The 14,977-nt window shown below is 40.2% G+C and overlaps 1 pseudogene; it reads right to left on the bottom strand.

The window, feature by feature from the left end:
• Window positions 1-10,438: 10,438 nt before the first annotated feature.
• Window positions 10,439-14,643, bottom strand: LOC125109756 (rab GDP dissociation inhibitor beta-like; annotated as a pseudogene).
• Window positions 14,644-14,977: the final 334 nt, after the last annotated feature.

The following is a 14,977-nucleotide window of genomic DNA, read 5'->3' as shown; positions in this document are numbered from 1 at the left end:
ACTGCAGCAAAGGGTCATTCAGACCCTCAGAGTCTTCCCTTATTCGCTGAATAGATCCTAAAATTCCTCTACTGGGGGGAGGAAGGAGAGAGACTCTTTCTTCAGTGCAGATCATAGGCAGGAACTTGCTCAAGGGAACTCACTCACTCCACTCACTATACTAATGATGTTCCTGTCTGAGAGTAACTTTTGGGATGGCAAAGGGTCAGGAGCATGAGGAATATGGGGAATGTCAGAGAGAGGGGAAAGGCTCAGAAAGGAGATTCTGGTAGCGACACATCTCCTGATTGTGTTCCTTCAGGTCTTAGAATATGGAATCTAACTATTAGCTAACACTCATTACCTTTTATGTAGGGCAACCAGGTCTACGCTGTACCCAGTTCTGAGCAAGGTACAGAGAGAGACATGCAAAAGAAAACATGATGCACATGCCCTCTGATCGGTGAGGTTTGTGATCTTTCTGAGTGCACACCACTCTAAGCAGCAAGACAGCATAGAGAGACTCAACAGCTTGTATCTATTTCCCTATTCATTTATTTGACACATATTCATTGAGTCTTTTCTGAGTAGGAAGTACTCTACTGGGACAAATGCAGAAAGTGGATGCAGATACAATAAAACATTTCAAATGAGTATTCAGTTTAAAAGGGAGGTAACTGGGAGAATACATACCAAAGGGCAGGGATTTGGAGACCTGTTGGTTAGGAAAGGAAACCAGGAATAAGAAAGAAGTCTAACATGCATGGAGGATAAGCTTGTAAATCTTGCCCCTTTCATGCTGACCACTTGGGTTGGACCATTGTGGTATCAGATTGGGAAGGGATGCCACTATTTTCCAGAAAAAAACAGTAGTGTCTCTTTTTCTTCCTTGCAGTAACACATGGAATTTTTACAATTTTTTTGATTCTTTTGATTGCTGAGTGGTCAGTGTTTTTGTTTGTTTGTTTGTTTTTGTTTTATTAATGCATTTCTTCAAGTACTAACTCTTTTTCATCATGTTTTCAACATGGAAAGATCAAGGACTTTGTGACATGTATTTGAAATCATGCTTTGCCACATAGCTATGAAAATGTGGACAAATTAAACTCTCAAAGCCTTAGTTGCTTACTCTGAAAATGAAAAATATATGTGTGTGCATGTGTGTGTGTACATGTGTCTTTAGGCTTTGTGAGCATTCAATGAACTATTGCATGATTTAAAACATAGTAATGTCCTTGGTGCATAATTTAGAATATGAAAATTGTAGGTATTTCTGACTCTTACCATCAATGTCATTGTAATCTACTTGGGACAACAAGATGATTACTTAAAATCACAGGGAGTGAGGGAAGGGCTGGAGAGCATCAGGGCTTATTTTCAAAAGTGATGATTATGGGTGATCAGTGCAATGTTATCACAGAGATTGGCCTCTCTCAAGAAAATGGCAGAAGGAAAGGAAGGGAAACCTCATAGCTCTGTGTCCATTCATAGAGGAAGATTCTAGAATCTTAAAATAGGGCTTGTTTTCATCATGGTGCCCTCCCTCCCTCCCACTCCCCTGCCCACCTTTTTTGGGCTTGGTTTAAATTTTAGATGATTTCAAAGTAGTTTGGGGGAAACAAAGTCTTTCTTTTCCTACCCTGCATATGCAACCGCTTGACCCAACTCAGGTAGCCTGAGCCATCAAAAATATGTATCAAGCTTTTAATAACAAACACTGATACACAAAAATCCTGTGTGAAAAAAAAGAGTGTCAACAGATTCTAGACAAAAGTGTTCGCTGCACCTGTGCCTGCTTTAAAGCTCAACACATAAACAGAGTATTACAAAATATCGTTATGTCTTTTTTTACTTGTCCCCCTCCTCTCTGTCTTCTCCTTTTCCTCCCTCCCTTCATTTCTCCCTCTTAGCAAAAGTGTATTTAAAGTCTATGTAAAGGGAGGAGTCAAGATGGAGGAGAAGTAGCAGGCTGAGACTACTTCAGGAAGCGGGAGATCAGCTAAATAGCTTATCCAAAGATTGCAAACACCTACAAATCCAACGGGAGATCGAAGAGAAGAAGAACAGCAATTCTAGAAACAGAAAATCAACCACTCTCTGAAAGGTAGGACTGGCAGAGAAGTGAATCCAAAGCGACTGGGAGATAGACTGCGGGGGGAGGGGCCGGCTCCCGGCGAGCGGCGGAGCAACGGAGCACAAAATCAGGACTTTTAAAAGTCTGTTCCGCTGAGGGACATCACTCCAGAGGCTTAACTGGGGTGAAGCCCAGGCGGGGTCAGTGCGGCCTCAGGTCCCACAGGGTCACAGAAGGATCGGGGGTGTCTGAGTGTCACAGATCTTACCGGTATTAGAACAGGGAAGCCGGCTACAGAGACAGAGCCGAGGAGTGAGCTCTAAACTCGGGGTTAACTTGAACTGGTCGCAGGCTCGGTCAGCTCAGAGCGCGGCCGGAGGCCAGGGTGACGGAGTCATTGGGCTCTGTTCTCTGAGGGTGCACTGAGGAGTGGGGCCCCGGGCTCTCGGCTCGTCCGGGCCAGAGACCGGGAGGCCGCCATCTTCATTCCCGTCTTCCAGAACTCTACGGAAAGTGCTCAGGGAACAAAAGCTCCCGAAAGCAAACCCAGCAACCCTGAGCAGATTACTCAGCCCGGCCCTGGGTAAGGGCGGTGCAACTCCAACTGGGGCAAAGACTCTTGAGAATCACTACAACAGGCCCCTCCCCCAGAAGATCAGCAAGAAACCCAGCCAGTACCAAGTTCACATACCAAGGAGTGCAGTTTCAATACCAAGGAGAGCAGCGGAATTTCAGAGGAGGAGAAAGCAAAGCATGGAACTCATGGCTTTCGCCCCATGATTCTTTAGCCTTGCAGTTAATTTAATTTTTTTTTCCTTTTCATTTTTTTTTCTCTTCTTCTGCTAAATTTTTTTAACTTTTGCCGTTTTCTTTTTTAACGTTTTTTAAATAGTTTATCTAATATATATATATATATATATATATATATTTTCCTTTTTATATTTTTATCGGCTTTTTTAAATAGTTTCTATCTTTTTTTTTTTCTTTCTGAACCCCTTTTTATCCCCTTTCTCCCCCTCCACGATTTGGGATCTCTTCTGATTTGGCTAAAGCATATTTTCCTGGGGTTGTTGCCACCCTTTTAGTATTTTACTTGCTCCTTCATATACTCTTATCTGGACAAAATGACAAGGCGGAAAAATTCACCACAAAAAAAGGAACAAGAGGCAGTACCGAAGGCTAGGGACCTAATCAATACAGACATTGGTAATATGTCAGATATAGAGTTCAGAATGATGATTCTCAAGGTTCTAGCCGGGCTTGAAAAAGACATGGAAGATATTAGAGAAACCCTCTCAGGAAATATAAAAGCCCTTTCTGGAGAAATAAAAGAACTAAAATCTAACCAACTTGAAATCAAAAAAGCTAATAATGAGGTGCAATAAAAAATGGAGGCTCTCACTGCTAGGATAAAAGAGGCAGAAGAAAGAATTAGTGATATAGAGAACAAATGACAGAGAATAAAGAAGCTGAGCAAAAGAGGGACAAACAGCTTCTGGACCACGAGGGGAGAATTCGAGAGATAAGTGACACCATAAGACGAAACAACATTAGAATAATTGGGATTCCAGAAGAAGAGGAAACAGAGAGGGGAGCAGAAGGTATATTGGAGAGAATTATTGGAGAGAATTTCCCCAATATGGCAAAGGGAACAAGCATCAAAATCCAGGAGGTTCAGAGAACCCCCCTCAAAATCAATAAGAATAGGTCCACACCCCGTCACCTAATAGTAAAATTTACAAGTCTTAGTGACAAAGAAAAGATCCTGAAAGCAGCCCGGGAAAAGAAGTCTGTAACGTACAATGGTAAAAATATTAGATTGGCAGCAGACTTATCCACAGAGACCTGGCAGGCCAGAAAGAGCTGGCATGATATATTCAGAGTACTAAATGAGAAAAACATGCAGCCAAGAATACTATATCCAGCTAGGCTATCATTGAAAATAGAAGGAGAGATTAAAAGCTTCCAGGACAAACAAAAACGGAAAGAATTTGCAAATACCAAACCAGCTCTACAGGAAATACTGAAAGGGGTCCTCTAAGCAAAGAGAGACCCTCAAAGTAGTAGATCAGAAAGAAACAGAGACAATATACAATAACAGTCACCTTACAGGCAATACAATGGCACTAAATTCATATCTCTCAATAGTTACCCTGAATGTTAATGGGCTAAATGCCCCAATCAAAAGACACGGGTATCAGAATGGATCAAAAAACAAAACCCATCTATATGTTGCCTACAAGAAACTCATCTTAAACCTGAAGACACCTCCAGGTTTAAAGTGAGGGGGTGGAAAAGAATTTACCATGCTAATGGACATCAGAAGAAAGCAGGAGGGGCAATCCTTATATCAGATCAATTAGATTTTAAGCCAAAGACTATAAGAAGAGATGAGGAAGGACACTATATCATACTCAAAGGAACTGTCCAACAAGAAGATCTAACAATTATAAATATCTATGCCCCTAGCGTGGGAGCAGCCAACTATATAAACCAATTAATAACAAAATCAAAGAAACACATTGACAAGAATACAATAATAGTAGGGGATTTTAACACTCCCCTCACTGAAATGGACAGATCATCCAAGCAAAAGATCAACAAGGAAATCAAGGCCTTAAATGACACACTGGACCAGATGGACATCACAGATATATTCAGAACATTTCATCCCAAAGCAACAGAATACACATTCTTCTCTAGTACACATAGAACATTCTCCAGAACAGATCACATTCTTGGTCCTAAATCAAGTCTCAACCGGTATTAAAAGATTGGGATCATTCCCTGCATATTTTCAGACCACAATGCTCTGAAGCTAGAACTCAATCACAAGAGGAAATTTGGAAAGAACCCAAATACATGGAGACTAAACAGCATCCTTCTAAAGAATGAATGGGTCAACCAGGAAATTAAAGAAGAATTGAAAAAATTTATGGAAACAAATGATAATGAAAACAGAACGGTTCAAAATCTGTGGGACACAACAAAGGCAGTCCTGAGAGGAAAATATATAGCGGTACAAGCCTTTCTCAAGAAACAAGAAAGGTCTCAGGTACACAACCTAACCCTACATAAAGGAGCTGGAGAAAGAACAAGAAAGAAACCCTAAACCCAGCAGGAGAAGAGAAATCATAAAGATCAGAGCAGAAATCAATGAAATAGTAACCAAAAAAACAATAGAACAAATCAACGAAAGTAGGAGCTGGTTCTTTGAAAGAATTAATAAGATTGATAAACCCCTGGCCAGACTTATCAAAAAGAAAAGAGAAAGGACCCAAATAACTAAAATCATGAATGAAAGAGGAGAGATCACAACGAACACCAAGGAAATACAGACAATTATAAGAACATACTATGAGCAACTCTATGCCAACAAATTTGACAATCTGGAAGAAATGGATGCATTCCTAGAGACATATAAACTACCACAACTGAACCAGGAAGAAATAGAAAGCTTCAACAGACCCATAACCAGTAAGGAGATTGAAACAGTCATCAAAAATCTCCAAACAAACAAAAGCCCAGGGCCAGACGGATTCCCGGGGGAATTCTACCAAATATTTAAAGAGGAACTAATTCCTATTCTCCTGAAACTGTTCCAAAAAATAGAAATGGAAGGAAAACTTCCAAACTCATTTTATGAGGCCAGCATCACCTTGATCCCAAAACCAGACAAGGATCCCATCAAAAAAGAGAACTACAGACCAATATCCTTGATGAACACAGATGCAAAAATTCTCGCCAAAATACTAGCCAATAGGATTCAACAGTACATTAAAAGGATTATTCACCACGACCAAGTGGGATTTATTCCAGGGCTGCAAGGTTGGTTCAACATCTGCAAATCAATCAATGTGATACAACACATTAATAAAAGAAAGAACAAGAACCATAGGATACTCTCCATAGATGCTGAAAAAGCATTTGACAAAGTACAGCATCCCTTCCTGATCAAAACTCTTCAAAGTGTAGGAATAGACAGCACTTACCTCAATATTATCAAAGCCATCTATGAAAAACCCACAGCAAATATCATTCTCAATGGAGAGAAACTGAAAGCTTTTCCGCTAAGGTCAGGAACACGGCAGGGATGTCTGTTATCACCCCTGCTATTCAACATAGTACTAGAAGTCCTAGCCTCAGCAATCAGACAACAAAAGGAAATTAAAGGCATCCAAATCGGCAAAGAAGAAGTCAAACTATCACTCTTCGCAGATGATATGATACTATATGTGGAAAACCCAAAAGACTCCACTCCAAAACTGCTAGAACTTGTACAGGAATTCAGTAAAGTGTCAGGATATAAAATCAATGCACAGAAATCAGTTGATTTTCTCTGCACCAACAACAAGACAGAAGAAAGAGAAATTAAGGAGTCCATCCCATTTACAATTGCACCCAAAACTATAAGATACCTAGGAATAAACCTAACCAAAGAGACTAAGAATCTATACTCAGAAAACTATAAAGTACTCATGAAAGAAATTGAGGAAGACACAAAGAAATGGAAAAATGTTCCATGCTCCTGGATTGGAAGAATAAATATTGTGAAAATGTCTATGCTACCTAAAGCAATCTACACATTTAATGCAATTGCTATCAAAGTACCATCCATTTTTTTCAAAGAAATGGAAAAAATAATCCTAAAATTTATATGGAACCAGAAAAGACCTCGAATAGCCAAAGCAATATTGAAAAAGAAAGTCAAAGTTGGTGGCATCACAATTCCGGACTTCAAGATCTATTACAAAGCTGTCATCATCAAGACAGCATGGTACTGGCACAAAAACAGACACATAGATCAATGGAACAGAATAGAGAGCCCAGAAATGGACCCTCAACTCTATGGTCAACTCATCTTCGACAAAGCAGGAAAGAATGTCCAATGGAAAAAAGACAGCCTCTTTAATAAATGGTGTTGGGAAAATTGGACAGCCACATGCAGAAAAATGAAATTGGACCATTTCCTTATACCACACACGAAAATAGACTCAAAATGGATGAAGGATCTCAATGTGAGAAAGGAATCCATCCAAATCCTTGAGGAGAACACAGGCAGCAACCTCTTCGACCTCAGCCGCAGCAACATCTTCCTAGGAACATCACCAAAGGCAAGGGAAGCAAGGGCAAAAATGAACTATTGGGATTTTATCAAGATCAAAAGCTTTTGCACAGCAAAGAAACAGTGAACAAACCCAAAAGACAACTGACAGAATGGGAGAAGCTATTTGCAAATGACATATCAGATAAAGGGCTAGTGTCCAAAATCTATAAAGAACTTAGCAAACTCAACACCCAAAGAACAAATAATCCAATCAAGAAATGGGCAGAGGACATGAACAGACATTTCTGCAAAGAAGACATCCAGATGGCCAACAGACACATGAAAAAGTGCTCCATATCACTCGGCATCAGGGAAATACAAATCAAAACCACCATGAGATATCATCTCACACCAGTCAGAATGGCTAAAATTACCAAGTCAGGAAATGACAGATGCTGGCGAGGATGTGGAGAAAGGGGAACCCTCCTCCACTGTTGGTGGGAATGCAAGCTGGTGCAACCACTCTGGAAAACAGCATGGAGGTTCCTCAAAATGTTGAAAATAGAACTACCCTATGACCCAGCAATTGCACTACTGGGTATTTACCCTAAAGATACAAACGTAGTGATCCGAAGGGTCATGTGCACCCCAATGTTTATAGCAGCAATGTCTACAATAGCCAAAGTATGGAAAGAACCTAGATGTCCATCAACAGACGAATGGATAAGGAAGATGTGGTATATATACACGATGGAATACTATGCAGCCATCAAAAGAAATGAAATCTTGCCATTTGCGACGACGTGGATGGAACTAGAGGGTATCATGCTTAGCGAAATAAGTCAATCGGAGAAAGACAACTATCATATGATCTCCCTGATATGAGGGAGAGGAGATGCCACATGGGGGGTTAAGGGGGTAGGAGAAGAATAAATGTAACAAGATGGGATTGGGAGGGAGACAAACCATAAGTGACTCTTAATCTCACAAAACAAACTGAGGGTTGATGGGGGGAGGGGTGTTGGGAGAGGGGGGGTGGGGTTATGGATATTGGGGAGGGTATGTGCTATGGTGAGTGCTGTGAAGTGTTTAAACCTGGCGATTCGCAGACCTGTACCCCTGGGGATAAAAATATATGTTTATAAAAAAAATAAAACTTAAAGTCTATTTAAATTCCCAAACCGGAAACATCTATTATCAGATATGTTCTGTACTGTTTGGGCACACCTTAAACAAAGCCAAATATATTACATATTAATTCAGGAAGCAATTGTATTAATAGGAGTCATTTGCATATTAGAGCTATCCTTATATTTGCAAAGGAGAGTCTGTGAGATTGCCTACAACAGGAAGTTTTCCCAGCACATATAAAATGTGAGTTCCTTTTCAGTAATTTCTATGTTTCTTTTTAGGAATACATCTGTTGTGTGAAAAAAGACACACCTGCATATACAATTTCAAATGTCAATGTAATAAACACTTATAAATTACTGATAAAAGAGAAAATATATTCTAGGCCACCATATTTCCAGTCTTTCATTCTTGTTATCAGAAGAATTTTTAATAAAATGCCTTACATTCAGTATCACTTCACAAGTCACTTTCCTATTGTTTTAGCAAGCAGGACACTTTTCCAGTTTTCAGCCCAGAAGTGAATGATTCAGTGTGACTTGTCCTCACCACAACTGTACCTTATCATAAAACTATTATTTAAATGCCCTGAACAAAGGTCCCTAATCTTCAACAAATGGCATACACCTAACTGCCATTTTTGACATCTTAGGGGGATTAATCAAGATTTTATAGGTGTCCAAAGATGCATAGGTAGAATGGTTTTTTAAAGTTTCCTTTTTAGTCAGAAGTAAATTGCTGACTCCTCACTTCTAACTTCTAAGAAAATTTGCAAACTGAACAGTAAGTGCATGCCTTAAAGTCTAAAGACTTATCTTGGAATATGAAATGGTTGCAGAAGAAAAAAGTAATTACTTCGTGCAGATAACTCCATTGGATAATCCTAGGTGGTTGATCTGAAGTTACGCTAAGATAGAAGAATTGGTCTCTGTTAGGGAAATTATAAAATGAATTTAAGAAGGAATAATAAGAAAGGCTATTTTGGAGTTTAAAAATAAGGAGTTTGATCTGAACATAAAGTTTTGGATGTTAGAACTTGAATCCTTGAGGCATGGATCAAGTCAATTAAAATTTGCATATGATGGAGTAATCTTGGGTAAAGATGTTGAAGGAATCAGATTTCTCTTTTGGGACAGACAGCATAGCATCGTCTGAATCCCCCTGACAACAATTTCATTTTCTTTGATCTCTGGGTCTTCTCAGGTGATGTTTCTGGGTACCTGGAACTCTTGTCCCTGTCCTCTTCACATGCCTGATTCCTTTAAGTGGCTAAGAATACATTTATGCCTCCTCCCACCTCCAACCTTGATTAGGTCACAGTCCATGTAATGGGCCCCAGAATATCCCATATTTTCTTTACTCAGCACTTCATTCTCTTAAAATTATATAAGAAGTTATTTGTAATTAATGACACTGTTTTAGATAACTGCTTTCACTGCTGTTGAGTGCTCTGCTTGTCATGGACATCACCACAAAGTCAGCGTTTATCACAGGGTACCTTACAGAGACATAAGAAATTTTGCTTTTTGACCAGTTGGAGGAAATTCAAAATTAGGTACGCACATACACTTATTTGAAGAGGGTATTTTTCAAGGTCAGTGATCTCTTGGCTTCTTACCACTGTCATTGGGAAACATTGGTAGTGAGAGCCATTTAGGCATCACAGAGAAAGTATATGTAAATTAAAAGTTCATAGCTATCCATAAAATCAGGTGCATTCACATCAAAACTTCATTCCATCCACCACTGAGTTGATCAAGTTAGGAGGCAGTTTTCACAGGCTTGTTGATTTGATGTGGGAAGCCATTCCACTCAAGCGTCTATCCCCTAGGAGGGCCACATGCAATAGACACAGTGCCTGGAGAGAATACTTCAGTACTTGCTCTGCTGTGAAATTTCCCTTTCTTGGCCTTTGGCTTGTCTTTTGCCATGCATGAAGCTGCATTTTGAAGTTATGCCAAGAGATAATGTTCTCTAGATAGCAGCATAATCTGGGGATCACCTTCCATTAATGGTGTTACCCAACTACTCTTAAAAAAAAGTCAGGAGCCCATATGATAGAATTTTCTTGGTTGGGTTTTTTTTTTTTTTTTTTTTTTTTTTTAAATTTTGCAGTACAGAAATCATCTAGAGCCATCTGAGACAGACATCCCTGAAGTGGAGGCTCTGTCAAATCAGTACTGCATCGCAGCTTGGTCCGTTGAGGAAGCCACACCTGGGGTACAAAAGAAGCTTCTACATTTACCTACTGTACCACAGATTTCTTTCCCCTTTGCTCTTACCAATTTTACCAGGTGAAACACCGCACACAGGCTTCCTCTGGAATGATGCTCGGGTCTGGAGTTGGGTTAGAATTGTGGGCCCGCGCGACCCCAACCCGTGGCTGTGTTCCGTGGGCCCTGTCCCAACAGCTGATGGGACACAGATGTAGAGGGGCGGGGCCCACGCGGGGATGCTGTCCCAAGTCATGGACTATTCAGTGGGAATCTCAATGCCAATGGGACAGATGGCACGCGAATGGTGCCGCGCCGGCTCTCAAGCGGCAGAAGCACATGACCGCGGAGGCTACACTGATTAAAAGATACAAATACTGTATCAGGTGCTCTGTGTCAGGATCACGGGGTCGTCTTCAAACTGATCCTTCACTAAGGAAAAAAGCCAGTATCGGTTAAACTGAACAGAATGTGGTAACCTGCCAATTCGGAGGAGCCACGCCATGAGAACGAGTTAATACATGATATTAGGAAGGGGAGGAGTACGGACTGGGACAGCACTCCGCGGGCGCCGCAGGGGTTACAACAGCGACTCCGGACGGTGCGCAGCCCGTGCCAGCTGCGTCTGTCCGAGACGGTGCGCGCGCCGCTTAGTCTTCCCCGTAGATGTCGTTTTTCTTGCGCTTCATTTCCTCAAAGTCCAACTCGGACCCAGTCATCCTCTTGTAGATGTCTTTGATGTCGCCGCAGGTGGTCTCGAAGTGAGTGGTCGCGTCGTAGGTGCGGGAAATAAAGATCTGGCTCTCCGTCCCCAGGTCTTTCGGTACGAGGAGGTCACTGATACAAACTTCTGTTCGATTGGTTCCAAAAGCTCCAAAGCTGGTCTGATTTCCTTCTCGGGCTCCTTGGTCTCCACGGTGGTGCTGACTATAGCGATGTACTTGCCCTGCGCGGCCACGTTGTGGCTTTTTCCTTTGCTATACTTTAGTAAACTTTAGTAAATCTAAAGAACCACAGTTCTTTTCTGATCCATCCTTGGTTTAGATCTGCTTTGAAAAAAAAGATTATTTTTCTTAAGATTCAATTTTTATTTCTTTATTAATGTGAGTTTTCCCTTCCTTAGACTCCCTTGAGCTAAACTGCCAATCTCAGACTCTGTGAATGACTCTGTTTTAGAAAGTAAAAATAAATGCATGGGTCCACTTCATAAATGATTCCGGAAGAATGCTATCCTTTACTTTTGTGGAAAAACAAAAATAAAACTGGGGGCATCTCGTTACCTGATTTCAAGCTTTACTACAAAGCTGTGATCACCAAGACAGCATGGTACTGGCATAAAAACAGACACATAGACCAGTGGAACAGAATAGAGAGCCCAGATATGGACCCTCAATTCTATGGTCAGTTAATCTTCGACAAAACAGGAAAAAATATACAGTGGAAAAAAGACAGTCTCTCTTCAATAAATAGTGCTGGGAAAACTGGGCAGCTATATGTAGAAGAATGAAACTCGACCATTGTCTTACACCGTACACAAAGATAAACTCAAAATGGATAAAAGACCTCAATGTGAGACAGGAATCCATCAGAATCCTAGAGGAGAACATAGGCAGTAATCTCTTCGATATCAGCCACAGCAACTTCTTTCAAGATATTTCAAATAACATTTAAATTTCTCAGTTTTGCACAAAGATCTCTTCAAGATTGTTTCTTTTACTGAAGACAATGAAATTATTAGCTTCAAACTCTAGTGATCTCTTCTTAAAACATGGTGGAAGGAAACTATCAAGAAGGGTGCACTTGGCCAAATCTCATCATCTGAATTTCCTGCTGTTCAGAATCAGGCTTATTCTCTACTCCATAATGCTAAACACTTGCTCCCATTCTCCAACCAAAGGAAATAAGTGTTAACAACTTGAAAAGAAAATGATTGACATTTGTTGATGAATTTCTATGTCTTTTGTGGGTTTAGGGTAATTTCTAAAGGTTACCTGACAATGACAAAAATTTTTCTAATCTCTCTATGCAAGGATGTGCATTGTGCCATTTTATGAGCTATGCTGAGGATATATAGGAAATGCAGCCAATGAACTTTTACCTATATAATTTCAAGGATGAAGAAGACTTTGAGAAATCATTTCCCATTTTTCTCCCTTTAACTATGCCTAATCCAGATGATATAATCAATTATATGAAAAAAGTATAAAAAAAGATGATGTGACCATCTCTGGTTAAACTCAGTAGTTCTGTTTTTCTGTACAATTTTAAGTTCATGTTCTCCATAACTGCTCCTAATGAGACTAAAATGGACTGTCAAATTTTATTTATTATTTATTTTTTAAAAGATTTTATTTATTTATTTGACAGACAGAGATCAGAAGTAGGCAGAGAGGCAGGCAGAGAGAGAGAGGAAGAAGCAGGCTCCCCACTGAGTAGAGAGCCGAATGCGGGGCTCGATTCCGGGACCCTGGGATCATGACCTGAGCCGAAGGCAGTGGCTTTAACCCACTGAGCCACCCAGGCACCCCTGGATTGTCAAATTTTAGAATATGAGATAATAATATTCAGTGTCATATTGAAGCCCCTGGCATATTCTTAGGACAAGGGCAAGAAAAAAAATACATATAAAGATTAAAAGGAAAATAAAAAGTCATTATTTGTAGATGATCCGATCATCTACATAGTAAACCCAAAAGAACCCTAAAAGAGTTATTAGAATTGTCAAGACAGTTCAGTAGTCCTCCTGGCTCACAGATCAAAACATAAAAGCCAAGAACCTTCTTTTAAAATAGCATGAGGGGCGCCTGGGTGGCTCAGTGGGTTGAGCCACTGCCTTCGGCTCAGGTCATGATCTAGGGGTCCTGGGATCGAGTCCCGCATCGGGCTCTCTGCTCAGCGGGGAGCCTGCTTCCCTCTCTCTCTCTCTCTCTGCCTGCCTCTCCGTCTACTTGTGATCTCTCTCTGTCAAATAAATAAATAAAATCTTAAAAAAATAAATAAAATAAAATAGCATGAAATGAATGAAAAAGAAAATAGAGTACAAAACAAAATACCACAATAAAGTATTTGAGAATAATCTAACAAAGAAAGAAAACCTTCATAGAGGGTTATTTTATAGAAGGACCATTTTAAATTAATTAAAGAAGATAAAACCCAATGAATAATGAGGTATATGTGTTTGTGGGTGGAAAATTTGACATCCTGTAAGATGTCATTATCCTGAATTTATTCTACAAGTTCTATGCAACTTTAATCAGATCTCGGCCAAGATTTGGGAGGAATATTACAAGAAGATTCTAAGATGTACATGAAATAATAAAGCTTATCAAATAGCTAATTTTGGGGGGGAGCAGTAATCTCTCAGTTTTTAGGGGCTATAATATAGGCATAGTGATTTTAAAAAAAGAATAGTATTGACACAGGATGAAGTATATCAATTGAACATATTACAGACCCAGAAAGAGATTTATGTAAATGTAGGGACTAATTGTACAGGGTAGCATCACAAAGGAGTACAGAAATAATGAGTTGTTTAAAAGTGCTGTTTGAAAAAAAATAGTGCTGAAAAATTGGATTAGTATATAGTGACAATTTATAATATAGTAAGACTGTTTTGGAACCCAAAAAGGAAAAACTCCTTTATTTTCCTGTCTACTCACATAACACTCTAATTCTCTTCTAACCCTTCTTAGAACACTTCTGATATTTCTGTTCACCAAATGTGTCAGGGTTTCCCTCCACCAAACAGTTTTTCAGACACCAGCTGGATGTCCTACTACATAACTCAATTCTGATACTATCTACTTGAACATGGAGGATTGCCCCTCTGCCAGCCTCAGATGCCAGTCTCAAGTCCAGGTTATGGCCTGTACTTCTGACCAACTGGCTATAAACTAGAGGTTCCCAGAACCCCCTCCTCTAGCCATTTGTTAGAACAACTCACAGAACTCAGGAAAACAGTTTACTTACTATTTTACAGGTTTATTATAAAAAAGATACAACTTAGGAATGGCCAAATGGAAGAGATGCATGGAGCAAGATACTTCGGGAGGGGCACAGAGCTTCATTGCCCTTCTCAGGGAATACTGTTGTCCCAGGCCTACATGTGTTCACCAACGCAGAAGCTCCCCAATGCTATCCTTTTGGATTTTTAATGGAAGTTTCATGATATAGGCATAAGTGACCAAATCATTGGCCATTAGGGATTAACTCACTTCCAGCCCCTCTCCCCAACCCAGAGATAGAGGCTTAAGACTGAAAGTTCCAACCCTCTAATCACATGGTTTTTCCCCCTGGTGATTAGCCCTCACCCTTGGGGACTTTCCAAAAATCATCTCTCTCTTTTTTTTTTTTTTTTTAAGATTTTATTTATTTCTTTGACAGATAGAGATCACAAGTAGGCAGAGAGGCAGGCAGAGAGAGAGAGAGAGGGAAGCAGGCTCCCTGCTGAGCAGAGAGCCCGATGCAGGACTAGATCACAGGACCCTGAGATCATGACCTGAGCCAAAGGCAGCAGCTTAACCCACTGAGCCA

This window comes from Lutra lutra, chromosome 9, assembly GCF_902655055.1.
Source record: "Lutra lutra chromosome 9, mLutLut1.2, whole genome shotgun sequence".
Taxonomy (NCBI): domain Eukaryota; kingdom Metazoa; phylum Chordata; class Mammalia; order Carnivora; family Mustelidae; genus Lutra; species Lutra lutra.
Note: the sequence above shows the minus strand (reverse complement) of the source record. Positions and strands in the feature narration are given on the sequence as shown.